Genomic DNA, 13,671 nt, shown 5'->3' with positions numbered 1-13,671 from the left:
TGCTACTGCTACTTGTTAAAAATCCCCCTTACAGTTTCCTCTGGTGGTCCAATTGGCAGACTGTTGTATCTTGTATCTTGTCTCCGTGACAACACAACAGGTCTATTTTCCACTTGATGGCATGGTTTACCCCATCTGCTGTGTGCTGTCCACAAGCTGAATTTGCACCAAGAGAGTTGCTTTTGAAGGGCTTCAGGGATCGACCGGCATCCTTCTGTTGGCTGTGCTGATCATCATATTGTATCGCTGTCCCTCAGCGGAGGCTTCACTGTGTCATTAGTTATAAGGTAAATCTTGAAATTTCAATTCATGTTGCATATGGTGGTGTAAACATCCAGATTTAGGCAAACAGAGTGAGAATTTCTTTCAGCAAGATTTTGAGTTAAGACTACTTCAACCGCAGAACAGATGAAGTATCCTGATATATGCAAATAGGACAAAATACCCACCTTCAGCCTTAACTTAGCCCAGCAGTTGCTTATGTTTGTTGCTGCTCAGCAGTCAGTGGGTTAAAAACATTTCAGACTACATTCATCATGTAGGACCTCAATTAGCATTGATCTGCAGGGGGGGAAAGAAACATTGCTGCGATATTATATACCACGGAGCAATTTCAGTTCTAGTGATTGAGTGTGTAGGGGGATTTTTCAAACATAGGCAGCCAAACATATTTTGTCTTCCTGTCAATAATCTGGCACTTGTCTAAATTATTGATCAATAGCAACTGATCATTTTATACCAAGGCACAGGAGTGAAGTTGGTTCATTCTGCTGCAGTTTTAGCCTTTGGCACTGGCTAATATATTGTACTTATTAATACAAAGACTAAATCCAACTTTAATCTCTGGCTGGTTTTAAAGTCCCTGCTGACATAGTAACTTAGCTGTTACTAGAATACCTGAGTTTCATTTATATTTACTGTGGCAGCTGATTAACATAAGGATTAAACAGAGGCCTTGCTCACAGCAGACATTATTAAATGTTATTGCAGAAAACATATAGATGTACAGGTATTACTGATGGCTCAGTTCTCAGAATCTCTATTTATGGTTCCCATTTTATTTCGTTTTGCAAAACAAAATCACGTCTGGGTGGCCAGTGTCAGTTTAGATAGTCATTAAAAGTTTTAATAGCCACATAATAAAAAAAAAACAAAAACCATGGGCCCAGGAGATAGATTCGAGTCTGTCAGATTGAGCACTGCAATCTTTTCACCCTAAATCTGATTCTAAATATTCAAATTGATCACTAATATTGCCAGGGACTAACTAATTGAGCCAAATTTTGAAATCACACCTGCTTTTGCATATTTTAAATGCACTTTTAGGACTTCTCTGTTTCTATTATTTGATCTTGACTTTGTCACAAGCCGCCATACAAAATCCCTTTAACCTGAAACTGAAGCAGCTAAACGCAATCCAGTCACCATTAATTGTATTATTTACACCTGTGCCGTTCCAACTGTGCCATGTCAAGATGTTTTCACTGGAACAGACCAATTAAAGCTGTCATCTTCTCTTATATTTGTCTCTGATTTTTCTGTGTGAGGGAAATCTGGAAACACAAACTAATCCCGCTTTCATACTAGTATAATCAGGAATTACTTTCATCCTTATGTTTTCTCTGACACTGACAGAAATGATAGGAACCATTCATTTACAATAATCCAGATTCTTATTATTTGCTTCCTTCTGCAAACAGACAAATTAGCCACAGTACACAATTTTTATTGATTGTCTTGTTTTTACAGTGCATTAAAATGACAAAGATCCAGTCTTTGTTTTCCTTTTGCTGAAGGATCTGGAGACAATCATATCCTTGGCGCAAACGATTTCCTGGTAAGGAAGTATCACTCAGAAAAAATAAAAAAAGAATTCACTACTGTAGCAACACACATCCATCCTTCTACACATACATCTAGCGGCATGAACATTACCCAAATTCTAAATGCTCACTGTAAGGAGTGATTAAAAACAAGTAAATATGTATACAAATCAGCAATCCTAGAAAGTAAAACAAGTTTTAAAACTACAGATTATGTCTGTAAAGATGAGTTAATTAATTAATTGTTCTTTAAATTAATGTTTGTAAAAGAAACAATATCACTTTTATTGCAATTTGAGCCTCATTAGCCTGTAACAGACATTTGCTTTACTCTATGAATTCACAATGTTTTACACTGTATTTTTATGTATGCGTCTGTTGACATTATACTAATGTTTCCCATTTGTGCTCTATCCCCAAAGCATTGAGTTAAATACTTAAACTAAATCACGTATGAATTGGGAAGAACAAGTGAAAAAAATCCACTCACAGCATCAGTCAACTGAGTAATAAAAGTTCATTTAAATGTATCCAGAAATATTTGTAGTTATTTACTTGAATGCAGAATATTATTTTCATCTGCAGCGTGAATGAAAACCAGATCCTGCTCAAGAAATCAGAAATTGGTTTAGGATACTTTTCAGCCCTCTGTTAATTAAATGAAGTTCATATGAGGTGAAGAGAGAATTACTGTAGCTGTTCAGATGGGACCAATACTGTGTCAGAGATTTTGTTCATTTTCATATTTTTAATTAACAGGCCTTTTCCCTTCATCTTCTTTCATTTATTTGATGTAGTTTATCTCCTCCAACCATTCATATACAACCTTATTGGATCCTGGGACTTAAGGATCCATCTTTTGGCCACCAGAGAAGCATAACTAATGACAACATTAAAGTGCCTTTGTGAGCGTGGCCATCAAAATGTCGATCAACCAAGCAGGAAATAATGTTGGATTTAAAAATTCAGCATGAATAAACATGTATGTTTAGAATCTGCACGGCTCATTTTAGGAAGAGTTTGAAGGTGTTGATGTACTTGTGAAACATCCCGATGAAATCACCAGCTCTTCAGAGTTCATATGTGTGGCATGGATGTGAGACTAATGAAAAAAAAAAGACTGTAGTGTGGAGAATCAAGCTGGGCACTGTTGAATTTTCAGCCTTTGAGCGGAGTGAATGACGGTGCCACACAAGACGTCTTCAGGGCACCATCTAATTGAAGCGACATTTGAAGCTTTCCTTGGACTCAGACCTGTCAGACCCATTAGCATCTTCCTAATTGCTGCACTCCTTGCTGCAGACTGGACAGGAAGCACATGGTCAGCTAGTTAGAACTCACATAGTTTATCTCTTCATTAAGACATTTTTGCCATTTTCTTCAATGAATAGAGCATCCCGGCGAGCGTGACTCACAGCGATTTACTACTTGCCTGGAGAATGTGGGCTGTTAGTGTTTGGGATAAGATTTATACAGTCAGCAATGGCGTCACTTTGTGGTGCTGTGTTGTAAAATTAGTGATTTTGGCAAACTATATATAGTTGTAAATTTTTTCGTATAACAAACAAAAGGCTTGTTTTCTTTTATTCAGTCTGTCTTTCTTCAAGAGTTTTTTCTGACATTTTTTCCATTTAATGTTATTTTGTGCTGAATTGGTTGGCCTATCAGTAAATAGATTGGATGCGAAGAAATTTTAAGGACAGCAGTTTTGCACTGGATTAATTATATTTGGTATAGTCCAGCTAAAAAATGTTCAAATTGTTTTGTTTCATACAATGCAAATGTAAAGTTTTTTTATTTGTTTGTTTGGAGAAACTGATCAAACATGGGAACTACTATTATCACGGAAACAGTAAATAAATAGTAAATAAGTATAAAATCTAAATATAACAGATAATGAGAATAAATATTCGTTGTATCAGTGACCTCTGCTGTAACTAAATACTGTAAATGTTGTAAGGGGTCTTTGTTGCAGGCTTTGTCTTTCTGATTGGTAATTTGTGCAACCTACCAATCAATTTCATCTGACTTAACCCAATAACTCTTCCATCTGAGCTCAAATTTAGCTTTATAATCACTCATCAAAGCCCACATGTGCTCAGAAACAGTGAACCTGACATTGTCAGTATGTTTGTTCTTTTTTCTTCTTCTTCTTTTTTTATATATATGAAGTTCACTACTTTCCTGTACACTATCAGCTAAATCAAACCAATAAGAAAGCCACTTCATGGGCTTTACATGTGATATTCATCCCACCTATCCCTCTCTTTGGACTGAGGCCTTTTTTTTTTAAAGCTTCGCTCAATTTGGCTGCACTATAAACACACTGATTTACCTAATAGAGAATACAGTATGCATGATGAGGATTCATCTTGGCAGGAGCATTTTGCCCTCTGACTAATCTGGGCTGCTAAATTGTAAGCAACTGTGTTGAACTTGTGTCCTTCAGGCAACAGAGATCGGAGTTCAGCATTCTGGCGTAATCACAGATCACATCTTGTTATGCCTAGTGGACACTGAAAGATGCTGGAGGCTTGCTCATCTTTTCTTGTGGAAGGAGACAAAGATCTGACTTTAAAAAGGTAACTTTAATACACTTCACAAAGGTTAGAGATTTGAATTGTGCAGACCACCAGCGTGTGTGTAATTTGTACAGAATTGAGTGAATATGATAATTTGTAGCTTGATATTGTCAACATGTTGGAAGGCATAATTAGATTTATGCTACATGGACTATTTAAAAAAAAGAGAGCAAAATATCACCATGGCATCTCACAGTGCTTGCATCCTCTGTCTCATTTCTCTTGCCTTGCTTCATTCTCTATAAAGGAGGCTCTTAGCATTATTTGACAAATGGAGCACAAACAGCAAAATATGTGTTTAGTACATGCCTCGGCCCGTAGATTAATGACATTAACGAAGTTTCCATTAGCACAGCGATCAGGGGAGACAGAGGCGTCCATGCGTAAATCCACATGACTGAATCACTGATAAAAGAAAATGAAACACATCTCTATGGGCCAAGAGGGGCCAAGAAACGCCACTCCAAATTAGTGTGCGGCCCAATTTGTTGTTACTTCATTAACCAACCAGCGTCTGTAGGAGTAGGGGAGGGAAGTTGTGACCCATCTCTTGCCTAAAAATTCCCTTTGTCGGGCCTCTTAGATAAGAAAAAAATTCCAAGAGTAGGAATGAAGGAAATGTATGCTAGAAAGGAAATTAGGTTTTCATATCTCTGTCCTTAAAGTATCAAATTTAAAATGAGGAGATATTGTTGTCATCTAGGATCGACGAAAACAATTACTCTTGGACAAGGCAATAAATTACTTTAACACAAAATTATCTAGTTGATATGATTATAAACGCCAATATATATATTTTAATAGTTTTAAAGTATTAAAGTGTAGCTGTAAAAATCTCTTTAGCAACTGAATTCAAACAAAAAATACTTAAACTTTTCTAGTCTAATATTTAAGTGAAGACAGCGTGTCATTAATAAATGAAAGAATATGGCTTCAAGTAGTAAAAGAGGATAAGAAAAATATTTATATAAACACTATCAATAGATCGATTTGCAAACAATATTCATAATGAGCTGCTAAAAAAAAAATACTGGATGAATGCTGTAAGATTAAAGTCACAGCACACCAGGCCTGTAGTGCATCAGTGGAGGTTCAGCTCTTATCTGCTGATGGAAACTGGCTGTCTGGGATGGGTAGTTTCTTATCTTCCATGGCCCAATAATGTCCACGGGGGACCAACACTGTTTGGCACCCTGAAATCCTTTTTTCTACACCGGATGGGAAATCAGCCTGGGTGGATCATGGGGGCTTGAGACATGGAGGCCATATGGCTCAGTTTTATTCTCAGTGGAGTACAGGAGTTTGGGGTTCCCAGCTTCTAAATGTACACAGGAGACTTTGACAATATGTGCGGCGACAAAGACATTGTGACATTTTCGGTTTGTCATTTAGCCATTACTGGCATATCACTGTGGTGGCAGTTTTCAGAACTGTTGAGGTCTATTTAACTCCATCTGTTGATGTGAACGTATAATACGCATACACAGACTAAAAATATCAATGCGTGTTTTGAACTTTTAAACTGCCAGTCTTGCTAAGGTAAATTTAATTTTCAAGAAAGCCCAGAGAACAAAGGAAGACATCAGTCAGACATTAAATTAAAACCACTCACTCACCTGTCTACAATAAAAAATAACCATACTTAATTAAATTCCAGACAACCAGCAATTAACACAACCAATTACAATGAAACTTCATGGAGAAAACCTTCCACAACTGGATGAAAAATCTAGGTTTAGACTTCTGGGATCCTTATACAATTAAAAGGACGATACCCGTGTTGACTTTATCTCATAATATTTCAGTGCATAAATATGGATTGTTTAGGTTTAGGTAAATACTGTATTATATACTGTACTTATGAGATTGTAGTTTAATGATGAATCTTTTTTATAACCTATATTTCACCAGGAAAGCATCACTGAGATTTAAAAATGTATTTTTCATGACTGATCCTGACCAAATAGGCTGCCAAAAACAGTGAATCAAAGAGACACAACTAATATTTTACAAGTAATAAATAATACGACTGTAAGATAATACCAAGAAGCAAGTAAATAATTAAGTAATAATAATAATTAAGTTAATTAAGTAAGTACTGTACCTTTTAAGAATAATGTTTCATCCCTTAAAAGTCCATTTTCGTACTATGAAATTAATTTACTTAGAAGTGCAAGACTTATGTCTTTGCCGGATGTTAATTATGTTCATTTTGAAGAATAATACGTTTCCTCCCCCCAAAAGTCCCAACAAAATAGCTCAAAAATTGCTGGATCTTTTAGTAGAAGTTGAAAGTTAAATATGAAAACAAAGCTAAAGAACAGCTCCATCCTTAAGGCTTGACTGACAGGTCTAAAAAAGGGAAAGGGTGCACTACTGTTTCTGGCCAGCTGAGGACATGCTTTCCTTAGACTGGAAAAAGGGGAACATTTAGCTTCAAGTATTCTCATCCATCCACTGTAATCCAGCATTTAGTTGCAGTAAGAAGTAGCTTTACTACACAACCATCCAACAAAATGTTGTTTAGGATCCACAAAGTGCAAGTAATAACAAAAACAAATAATGCTGAATAAAATGTCTTGGGATGCTAAAGTAGGATGGGACGATACAAACTAAAACAAAGCAAAGTATAGATTAGACAGTTTGAATTTATGTGGCAAAAGTAGCTATAACATGAGTATGTAGTAAACATGGATGTAATAGAGTAAAAAGGATTTTTAAAAATGTGGATGTTTAGAATAAGAATAGACAATCGCTGCCACTGTTGGTCACTTTATAATTAAAAAATTGACTTTTACATGCTTTTTAATATTTTGCCCCCGAGCCCATTAGTGGAGTACATGCAGACAGGAATTTGACCCCACTTTTTGAAGTAACCAAGTTTTCCCACGCAGGTGTAAGCCACAGTGAGGTGAACCTACCACAGCACAATATGTTTAGGACGCAGCCTGAGAGACCTCCATCGAACATCTTTATGAAGTAGATTGAGGACAATTTTCCTGCTGAAAGGTGGTCTACCTGGACGGCCAGTAGTGCCTGCCAGCTGCATGTCATTTCTATCAAATGTGGCCTGGGTCTGTCAATTAAGAAAACACAGGGCAATCTGTGGCTGCTGAAAGAGATCCCCTTGGCCTGCTCCCAGGCTGAGAGACGGCCTTTTGTTCCCAGGCATGTCTCACATACTTTTAGAGCCCAGATAAGCTCAGGCTTCATGAAGCCCTGCTTTATATTTGCCCACTGTAATGTCTCTGTGGGGTCAGGGAATATGGGGAAGCACTGTCTGCGAAACGGTAATATCCCCCCTCCCACACACACATTATAGGGTCAGGAATAGAAGCCACAGGTTAGGTGGTCCAGAGGCCTGGCCAGGGGACTTTTTTGCTGAATGATCCCCTCCACCCATGTGCCCACCCTTGATCCGTTCCTACGTCTCATACCAGAGACATAAACTGCACAACAAGCAGGCAGCTTTAGCCGTTTCCTGAAATCGGATAAACAGGTACTCTATGCTGAGATCTGCCAGCGTTGGGGGGAAGGGAATTTGTTTTAGTACCAGCCGGACCACCCACAGACAAGAAAACAGGTACATCAAGGTGGCTTGAAATATAAGAAGAGGGCAAAGGGAGGTTTGAGCCAGCAGGTTGAAGTTTGAGAGGGGGCCTGGACTGCTCGATGACAGTGTTATTGTGGTTTATCAAAAAGTAAGTCCTTAAAAAAAGGAAGCAAAATACCAGATATTCTTCTTTGACAATATACTCACACATGAATCACATTGACCAGGCCTGCGTGGAACAAAAGTTTAGATCATGTGTGAATTTCGTCAACTGAGCTCTTTCTGTGGACAAGATGATTTTAATTTTCAAGGTTTTATTTGATGGTTTTATTTAGGCTGGGATTATTTCTGACTCTAACTTGATTGTATTAGCTTTGTTTCTGCCTGTAACTGTAGCGACATACATCCATATTTGGAGTGACCAGCAGAAGTGAACCTTCATTTTCACTGTTCAGGGCTTTTCTTTTCTTCATTTTTTCGGTGGGGGTGAGGTGGGCTTGTGGGTAATAGGGATGTTTCTCAGTAAGCTTTGTATATATCTAGAAAGAAATAGAACTCGATTCAGATACAAGACGTAATAAGACAACCACTTCATGTATCCTAAAACAATCTAACATGATAACCCTCTTTGGTTAAATCACATTAGGATGTTGTATTAGAGCCTTAAGTAGCCAGTGAAGTCCCATCATGGAGTTTCAAGCTGAGTGTTTTGGCCTTTTAAGTCTGGGTGTTTTGAAGCTGGACAAACGATGAGTGGATCTGACTGATAAACTGAGAAACAGTGTGGGCTCATATAGTAGCCACTTATTTATCATAACCTGCTTTGTAATTCTTTCTGACTCAGATAAAGAGCAATAGTTACAAAACTGACACTATGTTGTGTTGGATAGTGTAAAACCAGAGACTGAGATGATAAATTCAGAATGGTAAGCGTCAAAAGAGTCCCCCCGGTGGTCATTAGAAAGGCTGTAGGTCTGGAATTTCCATTCGTTTTAGATTTTAGAACCAGAAATTATACCCATTTTATATCTAGAGAGTCCACTATTTTTTTTTTTATCTCTTTTCTTTTTGTTTATATCATACACTATATTATAGTCAGAAGTTGCCCAGCTGATGTGGAAGTACCTGACTACCCTCACAAAGCCTTGACCTCAATCTTATCCAGCATCTTCAGGCTGAACTGGGACATTGACTAAGAGCCAGACATCAGTACCAGACCTTGCTGAAACCTTTGTAGCTTAGTAAGTGAAAAATATCTGCAGCCTGTTTCCAAAATCTTCTTAATCCAAGTTTAACAAGTTTACCAATCACATATGGGTTTAATATCAGCCCTCTTCCACACTGGTGACCTGTCCAGGGTGCACCATGTCTCTCACCGAGTGACAGCTAGGATAGGCTCTAGACCACCACAATCATGAATTGGATAAGCAGAGGAAAAGGAATGGATGGATCTCAGTGTAATATTAAGATGTCCACATACTTTTGGTCATGTAGCATTTGTTAGAGGTGTTAAAATAGACACTGTTATTTGCATTGCTTCTTATGTTTTTTTCTTTTAAATGTTAATAGCCGACATGGTGATTTCCTTCATCATTGTCAGCAAATTGCCCATGCAGGAGTGAAGTATTTAACGTCCAGTAGGGGTGTGGTTCCATTAGATAGCTTTAAGACCATGCTGAGTGCTCTTGAAAATTAGTTTTTTGGCAACTTCCTAGGATGCACAGCCTCCCAGCAAGCCACCAAGGCTTTGTCAAGACTGTGCTGGTTTAAGCTTGCAGCTTTTCAAGGCTCCCATTATGCCTGACTCAGTCGGGCAGAAAGCGAAAGAGCCTTTTCTGCAGTCATGTGGGCATACTGGCATTATACACAGTTCAGTATTAGATATTTGTGAGTCATATAAACAGAAGGGAGGGCACTGAGGCTTCGTAAAGAAAAAAAAAACTTTATAATTGGGGAGTTATATAAGTGCCTAAATCCTCCTCCAGGGATTTAATTTTTCCCCCATTGTGTGTTTTCAAAAGCAGGAAGACCTCACAGCAGCGGTGACAAATCCTCTGACACAGAAATCACTGTGGTACAGTTTAAGGACTGTAAATGAAGTCTTTGAGTCTTCAGGTGAGGGATATTTAACTGTCTCATAGTCTTTATTTAAAATTTTGCAGTATATACCTATAACTAGTTACTTTTGCTACTTTTTTCTTTGTATGAAAATTAAGAAAATGGAATTATAACAAGCTGAGAAGCAATGCCAAGAAAAAAAAAGTCCTGGAGACAATGTAAGTATCACATTTGATGGATTGGATATATTTAGATCATTTTGATAACCCGCCTTCAAATATATATTTGCCCTCTCCTGAAATCACTCCAGTTTTTGAGTCTACTTTTAGACATTCAAGTCTATTTAGCCTCATGCACCCTTGTGTAGATTTGTTATGGTTCTTTTCTTCCTTCTGTAGCCTCCCCCAATTATAAGCTGTATAGATTTCCCAATGGTGAGTCCCTGTCCTCTCTACACATCTACAGTGTGCATGCGTATCAGTGTGTTGGGTCCGTGTGTGTGCGCGCACGCGTGCATGCGCAGCTCCCTGTTGGCCCAGATGCTGGGGTGTGTACAGTGTGTAAATCTGGGGCTAGTCGGGTCACTCAGGCATGACCTGGACTATGTCGAGCCTTGTCTTCTGAGTGCCTCCAGCAGTGTTCCCCTCCTCAGTTCTGACCAGCCAGCCTCACAAACAAGGATTTAGGTCATCTTGACCCCCCTTGCATCACCCGTGAGTTTGTTAACGTGGCTGGGAGTCACTGCCTCTGATGGTCTGTGGTTGCAGAGTTCAAGATACAAAAAGCATTTGCCTTGTGCTTTCTACACCAGAGCATATGCATTAGGTGGTTTCAGTTATTTTTTTTTTGCTCAGCTGCCTTATTTTTTTCTTCAGGAAATCCAAAAATTTGGTACAGCACCAACAAAATTTGTTACATGTGATGTCTCTTGCTGTAACAGAATCGGGCTGTTTGTAAGACAACACATACTCTGTGATCTGAAATCACCTAGTGTGTGCCTACTGTGCTACTGACATAATCTCTTATGAGCCCTAATAACAGACAAAGTTACAGTGCTTAACAATTTTATTAGACCACCTGCAACAAGAAGCATAAATATTCTAGAAATAAAAAACCTGTTGATAACTAAAGTAATATTGGTATTTGTTAGGCAAAAATAAAATAAATTCACATTTTTTACCAAAATTTGAACTGTATAGATATAGATAGATAGAAGTAAATAACTCTAATTTGGCATCCTGATCAGAAAATAATAATGCATTTTACTATTTTTTCTACTTTTTGGTCAGAAAGCAATTTTTAGCATTAAATATCATTTTGTCTAAAGAGATTACTGGTGGATTAACCATTACAGAAACATAAGCTATTCTGGTAATTACCAATACTGTTTATTCAGGGCAGCTGTGGCTTAAAACTTAAAACATTTTTTGGTGGTCTAATAAATTTGTTAAGCACTGTAGTTTTGCAATGAGCCTTTTTCTGGACTGACTGTTGATGTTATCTCTGTTGATTATATGGGATAAGCAGCCTCTTTCTTATGCTGGTCCTGGCTGGTCTGTAGTACTGTTAGCAGTGTGTCCCCCATTCACAGTAGCAGAAGTGAATAAAAAAGTTCTTGTGTTTTATCACCTGTGTGCTGCTTTGTGCTAGGGTACCATTATTATATGGTAGCAACACATGTTATACTTTGTGTGGATTTTGGTCTTCTTTTCACCCCCTCACTCCTACAAATACCAACACACCACTTCACTTAAGGGAGTGCAAAGGCCTGTCCTGGAACAGGCGTATCACTAACATTTACATGGTGCCTCTGAAATCAGATTATGTATGGGTTCAATTGACTTAATGGATTTGAAGAGACTAGATCCTATTAATGAATAGGCTGCCCTACGGCACTGCCCCAACCAATAGCAAGCTAATCTGGCATGCAAATTAAATCCTGCCTCAATATGCCTGCCTGTTTAATGCGATCCATTACACAGTTTCACTTATTTATATATACTATTATAAAAGAATAGGCTCATAAACAAACCGAGGGAGGGGTTTGTTCTATAAATGGCGCTGTGCTGTTTCCCCATGCAGAGCCCCTGGGGCTGGTGCAGGCAGCAGTGATATCATCCATTGACAGTCACTGAGGCTGTGGCTGCCAGTGTTGTAGAAAATATGGAATTACACCCACAGCTACCTTAACCTGTAAATGATCAGTCCACCTTTAACCACCAGTTCATTTCATTTCACAATATGTTTTTCCTTTCAGTACAGTCTTTTATTACTGAATTTGCCGTGATTTACACAGCAGGACATGGAGCTTTTTTCTTATTGGGGTTATATAACACATCATGAGAATATGTTTAGGGTGAGATCTGATCTGTTTCAGATTTGATTATATTTGAAGCATTTAACCCCCTGCGTCTTCTTTTCAGTTTAAATTCCCACTTTCAGTCTTTCAGCTGCTGCACTCGGGTAAATGATTTGACGGCTGCGGTGTGTATTCAAAGTCGTAATCTGGCACATGATCACACTGATGGCTGAGCAGGACATCTGCTAAGGAACTCCAGCATTTCTAGCCTCTTTGCTTGGCTTTTCATGCCTGGTTACCTTAAAGCCCACTTTGTTAGTGTTGGAGGGAATAGGGGTCAGGGGGAGGCCAGATATAACCTGACCCTTACTGAAATATTACAGCCATGTTTACTTCAGTCTCCAGCCAGGAAAAGAGCCTCTAAAGCTGAAAGGCATTGGGAGGAAAGACAAGGGAGAAAGTGACAAACTAATGAGGGTGTTTTCCTCTGATGATGTTAAATCATTACTCTGCTGGTATTATTTCGGTCAATCCCCTGCATTGTATTGCTTAAACATGTTCCACAGCAGCCTGTAGTCATATGTAACTCTGGCCTTATTGAGGATCAAAGTCTGATTCAATCTGGTTCAACCACTTTCCGAGCATACTTCAGCACAATTGGCTTTTTGAGCAAAATTGAATAAGACGTGAATTGAATATTTGCTGTTTTTCTGACACGTGTTCCTTCACAAATATAAATAAATAAAGCCTTCCCAATGCAGGTATGCTCGAGTGTGTGCACCTCATTTCAAGCACAATTAACTTGAAATGGAGTGCTGCAGGATCAATAGTCCCCATTTGATCCAGGGGGGTCTGTCACTCCATGGAAATGGCACACATATGGTAATACAGCCAGCTTAACAACAACTTGGAGGATTTACTGTTGCCGTTTTCAGGCCAACATGAATAGCAAACAGTGGGCCACTCTTGGGACCCATCTTCTTTTATTCCAGCTTCAATTAATCTTAAAGAGAGATACGATTTAAAGCTAATGAACAGGGGGTAAAACTAATGCATTTTGATAACAAGAGGTGAAAGCATCAGATTGTCTGTAATATTCAGAACCATAGGAAAGGAGTCATGCTGCACAATTCACTGCTATAGGCAGCCTGGCTTTAGTAGTTTGCCTCAGAACACAGCATATAAAGATAAATGAAGACTGAATGACCCTGATGTAGCCCTGTTCCTTCATCATATAAATAACAAAAAGCAAAGCGAATAAAGCAGACTGTGCTGGGACCAATTCCCCAATGGGTGCTTATATGAAATGCAACTTTGAGGCGATCTCCCTGCTCAGAATGTAGCATTTATTTGCAG

General features: G+C 38.4%; 1 long non-coding RNA gene across 1 annotated transcript in view; it reads left to right on the top strand.

Moving 5' to 3' along the window:
• The first annotated feature begins 9,987 nt into the window (after positions 1–9,987).
• The window catches only part of LOC134633807 (uncharacterized), a 52,629-nt gene continuing 48,945 nt past the window's right edge, over positions 9,988–13,671 (top strand). The window contains exons 1-2 of the long non-coding RNA XR_010094788.1: positions 9,988–10,073; positions 10,175–10,234. This is a non-coding gene — a long non-coding RNA (uncharacterized LOC134633807). The remainder of the gene's footprint in view (positions 10,074–10,174; positions 10,235–13,671) is intronic.

The sequence above is a fragment of the Pelmatolapia mariae genome, linkage group LG8, assembly GCF_036321145.2.
Source record: "Pelmatolapia mariae isolate MD_Pm_ZW linkage group LG8, Pm_UMD_F_2, whole genome shotgun sequence".
NCBI classification, from domain to species: domain Eukaryota; kingdom Metazoa; phylum Chordata; class Actinopteri; order Cichliformes; family Cichlidae; genus Pelmatolapia; species Pelmatolapia mariae.
The sequence above is the reverse complement of the archived record's forward strand: the minus strand, read 5'-3'. Positions and strand labels throughout refer to the sequence as shown.